The sequence below is a fragment of the Engraulis encrasicolus genome, unplaced genomic scaffold (assembly GCF_034702125.1).
Source record: "Engraulis encrasicolus isolate BLACKSEA-1 unplaced genomic scaffold, IST_EnEncr_1.0 scaffold_785_np1212, whole genome shotgun sequence".
Taxonomy (NCBI): domain Eukaryota; kingdom Metazoa; phylum Chordata; class Actinopteri; order Clupeiformes; family Engraulidae; genus Engraulis; species Engraulis encrasicolus.
The window spans coordinates 5,001-10,000 of NW_026946121.1; the positions used below are offsets into that span (position 1 = coordinate 5,001).

At 41.3% G+C, this 5,000-nt stretch overlaps 1 long non-coding RNA gene across 2 annotated transcripts in view; it reads right to left on the reverse strand.

Moving 5' to 3' along the window:
- Positions 1-1,046: 1,046 nt before the first annotated feature.
- Positions 1,047-5,000, reverse strand: part of LOC134444853 (uncharacterized) — a 5,184-nt gene continuing 1,230 nt past the window's right edge. The window contains exons 2-5 of one of the 2 annotated variants that reach the window (XR_010034124.1): positions 4,434-4,550; positions 3,988-4,055; positions 2,175-2,284; positions 1,047-1,231 (exon numbers count right to left, since the gene is read on the reverse strand). This is a non-coding gene — a long non-coding RNA (uncharacterized LOC134444853). Of the gene's footprint in view, positions 1,235-2,174; positions 2,285-3,987; positions 4,056-4,433; positions 4,551-5,000 lie in introns of both variants that reach the window. The other variant, XR_010034125.1, reaches the window with a different exon arrangement.

A 5,000-nucleotide genomic window follows, 5' to 3' on the forward strand; every position in this document is an offset into this window, starting at 1 on the left:
CCGAATCTCGGAATGGGACAGTTTCGACATGAGACAAATCCGGATGCCGTTTTCTCACCTGATATGGCACGTGCTTCACGTATTTGATGCAGATACTCTCACGGATGTGTTCCATTCTTGTAGTTGTATATCTCCGGATCTGTGAGGCATGGGACGACCCATTCCTCCCACGACCAGGCAATAAATTGATTTCACAGGCATTTATGTACATGCCTTTATCACGCTAGGTGTTTTTAGCTTCTTCCCCAAAGTTGTTACAACAATGAACTCACACTTACTGGACAATGTTCATCTATAAACGACTGTGCACCTTGCAGGGAAGCTCAAATCTCAGAATACTTTGTATAATGACAAAAAAAGCTTTCTATTCTATTACTTAGGCCTATTACAACTTAGTCTTGCCTGGTTACCATCCTAATCACGAGTGAGATTGTCTTTCAGATCGAAACGATTGTGGAAGCTGAGGATTTCCCAACATGTGACGGGCATGTTGCCACATCTGTGATGTTGCCAAAGTTGCCGAAATTACTTATGCTGACGTTAGGTTAAACTGCCCTACAAAAGGTAAACAGCAGTGCCAACAATGAAACTGAGGTAAAAAAAAAAATGCCTTCAAAGACTTGGTAGGTTGGATATTGTAGCCTAGTTACTGCAAATTTGACATAGCAACATTTGTAAAACAGGGCACATTTTGACCATAACTCTTAGTCACAAGATAAAGGAGGTCTTTATGAAAATCATTTTCAGAATGAACACATTTTCAGAATGAACCTACGGTAATTGGTTACTGCACTTTGCCTTTGTAAGGCAGTATACTTCTTTCAACATAATATAATAGACACAAATCTACTGCAAAACAACAATTAGGCCACCTTTAAATTACTGCTAAATCTCAGCTAAAATCATATTATAACAGACAATTATTTTGTTGTTTTGAATGTTCTTTCTTTAATTGCTTATTTTACATTTACATTTAATCATATTTCAAGCTTTGTCGGCCGCAGAAAGGAGGTGGGGGGGGTTCACGAAGGGAGAACCGACCACTATCGGTCACTCGCTGGCTGGGCTTGCAGGCATCAATTGAAGTACGCCAGCAAGGCGCACACTTCTCCATCTCAGACAGAGCACAACAAATGTGCACTTGTTTCCCCATCAGGCACAAGGCTAGCATCAGCTCCTTTGAGGTAGTCGAGGTCGTCCTCCTCCAGGACATCCTGCGCCACCAGCACCACTGCTTGAAAAGCAACAAAAAAATAGGGCAGTTTTAAACAATGTGTTAAACATTAAAAAATATGTACAGTTCAAAACCCACACTCATGCTTGTTTACCATGAACATGCCAAAGAACTGGTCACATGAGATAATACAGCAGGATTTTCACAAGATTATCCAGCAGATCAACCAAGCATAGTTCAATTGTGGTTTATCCACAGGAGTACAGTAGCTGTCATAGTAATATCCCTTACAAAAATTAACCATGGTTCTACTATTTAACTTTGATACACTATTTGCCATAAACCATGGTTCCCCCAAACCACGTGTTTTAAAACTATGGTCCCCCCCACGTTTCCTTATGCTTGCATCTCTTAAGCCTGGTTTAGACTCGTCCTTTAGTTGGAGGACACGTACTGTCAGCAGGGTAACGGCAGATCAAGTACCCAAACAGCCACCACGCCCTCCCTTTTAGCGCTGAATAGACCCCTTGCCGCGATCAACGTATAGTTCTCCCAGTTTGAATTGTTCGCGATCTGCCACTGCTCCCCCACTGACAGTATGTGTCCCCCAACTGATGGAGGAGTCTTTTTTAAAAAAACATATTATTGTCTTCATAATGACCGTACAGTGCAGATGATGACAGGAAGCAAGTTGGGAGAGAGAGATGGGGAAGGGCTGGCAAAGGACCCAGGCCAGGAATTGAACCCGGGTCGGTCGCATTGCAAACGAGTGCCCTGCCATATGCTCCATGGTAGGGCCTGACGGAGGAGTCAAAACAGACCTTTAGTGTTGGCTGCCCATTTGCAAATACCTTGTACCAAATGCGGTCATTCTAAAAACTAACAATAGTACTCGGAAGAAAGAAAGGGGATATTGGCTAATTGCCCCCTGAAGTGAAGTAGTGACAAAAGAAAGTGATGGCAGTTGTATGATGGGGTTGGTAGTTGTGGTTTTACCTACCCGCTCACGTCTGCTCATCAAATTTTTCCTTTTTTTCTCACGTCATCAGTCCTCCCCGCAAGGCCCAGTTGTTTGACTTTTAAGATTCTCAAAGAATCTATTTCAGGCTTCTGCGAGACAGAAAGAAACTGAGTTAGTCTTTTTTATACATCATAATCACATAAATGAGTTATGAGTAAACTCTCTGGTCCCCAGCTCTACCCAGAATCCTTACTAGCCTGGATGATGGCATTGGTGACCTCGTCACTATTAGGTAATCTACAGCTGAACAGAAAACATACACTGCTGTACACAAGTTTTCATTACTTTATGACTAAACGTGTAATGGTGATCCAAATATACAGTGCACGGCAATAATGACTACACCCCTGTTGAAAAGTAACATTGTGAATATATATATTTTTAAAAACACATAAGTTGTTCCCAAAATGATTATAGATTAACTGTAATACAAAAATGTTTTCATCTTATGGCAGAAAAGTAAGGTCAGTAGTATAACTTGAATGACATATTTGTCCATTTTTTTGTGCAATTATGCTATGTTAAACTGTCTGAGAAGGGGCGTGCTGGCCCGAAACGTCTTGAAATTGAAATGGATTTAAAGGGAGGTCATCGTTGTGTGTGTTTCATCCTTGCCTTACATTGAACTTTTACATTATGAGTCCCCACCAGGCCAAAATAGATGTGTGTGAGATTTGAATGAAATCATGTGGAGAGTATGCATCATGATCTGCTTCAGTAGTCACAGTACATGTCGACAAGCATGTTTCTTTTGGTGAAATTCAGCTTCCTCCTGTTGATGGCATCCACACAGCCCCAAACCGTGCAACTCTCACTACCATGCTTGACTTAAAGCATGGGCACTTTTCTTTGTTGAGAAGGATACAGCTGATACTAGGGAGGGGGAGGTGGGGGGTGTTGGCGCCAGGCTTATGATAGGGTCAGGGGGGTGTTTGGAGGCTTGTGATGAGTCCAAGGGGGCGTTTGCTCAAAAAAGGTTGAGAACCACTGATCTAAAGCTAATTTGTTTATCATGGTGTCATTAGATCACAGTACATGGTTCCATATCCCATATCCTTAGTAGTCTGTTTGACTCTGATGAGACCATGATAAACAATTTTTCATCAGTAGATGGTGTCAAGCATGTGTGGTGGTAAAAAGTGATTTGTAGAAAGAAAAGTGCCTCATTCATGCTGAAAGTCAAGCATGGGTAGTAGGACCGAAATGTTTCGGACCTGTACCGATGCCGTCCGCAGTAGGAAGCTGAATTTCACCACTAGAAACATGCTTGTTAACATGTACTGTGACTACTGAACATCATCAGATCATGATACATACTCTCCATAGGATTTCATTCAAATCTCATATACATCTTGTTTAGCTAGGTCCAGACTCGAAATGTAAAAGTTCAATGTAAGGCAAGGATGAAATGCACAGCGATGACCTCCCTTTTAATCTTTCAAATTCGTGAAGATTCGGGCCAACACGGCCCCTCCGTAGACAGTTTAACATAGGGGTGTACTCACCTTTGCACCAGCATAATTTCACAACAATGGACAAATATGTCATTCAAGTTATACTATTGACCTTACTTTTCTGCACTAAGCTGAAAAGATGTTGTATTACACTTACTCTATGGTCATTTTGGAAATAACTTGTGTGTTTATTGAAATATTGTTCAAAATATTACTTTTTCAACAGGAGTGTACTCATCAACATATATATGGTCATCTGGTTGCATTACATCTTTCTCTATTAATAGCACTTTGGTCACAGAAGTATGGGCTGACATGCTCAGAGTAAACCTGTTTACCTGGCCTGTGGTCCAAGTCGTCACTGCAACTCTTCCTCCAACGCACGATGTGTTCGCCTCACTCATGCCTGATGAAAAAAAAATGATAACACAATCACATATTGCTATGCTAAGAAATTTCAATGTGATTCACTAGCCGAAATGGGATAAATGCAGAGAAAGAATTTCCCCTAGGGGACCAAAATTGGCTCCAATCCAAATTGGCTAAAAAATACTGTTACAAACAGTGGACAATTGTTTCTTGAATTTCCCACAGGATGAATAAAGTGCTTAGTAATACAGTGAATAAAGTACCTTATCTGTAAAAGACAGCCTGAACCTTACTGATGTTTTCTCTAGTTTGACGATGAGAACCTCAGGGTTATTTGAGATGGTTAAAATGGAAATTGCACATGTAAAGTCTAGATCATTTTCTTTCCCTTAAAACATGCAGTCAAATATATTACCGGCAGGTCCTGAGGAACTCCGGAGGGTTCTGGGTTCCATTGGAGGGTTGGGGTTGCGGGGTGTTGATAATGCATTGCAACCACCGTCTCCTGGAGTGTCTCATGACATTCATGGAGCTGCGGATGTAGAATAGAGTGAAGTACTTTTTATCATGTTAGGCCTAATTCCAAACAAAATTAAGGTGTTTATCAGCTTACATAAATAGCCTACACAAATACAAAACCAAAACATGCAGAGGCCTTATACACATCATCAGTCTTACACATTCTCTCTCTCTCTCTCTCTCTCTCTCTCTCTCTCTCTCTCTCTCTCACACACACACACACACACACACACACACACACACACACACACACACACACACACACACACACACACACACACACACACACACACACACACAGTCCTAGATGGGCATCATGTCATCCATACGATGTCATCAATTACCCTATAACAAAACAAATTCTTAAATTCACAATTTCTCGTTCTCTTCTTTCTGGCACAGAAGTCTCAAGCTCTATGTGTGCATTGGAGCAAGAGCAACGACAGGGCATACTCCTGTTCTG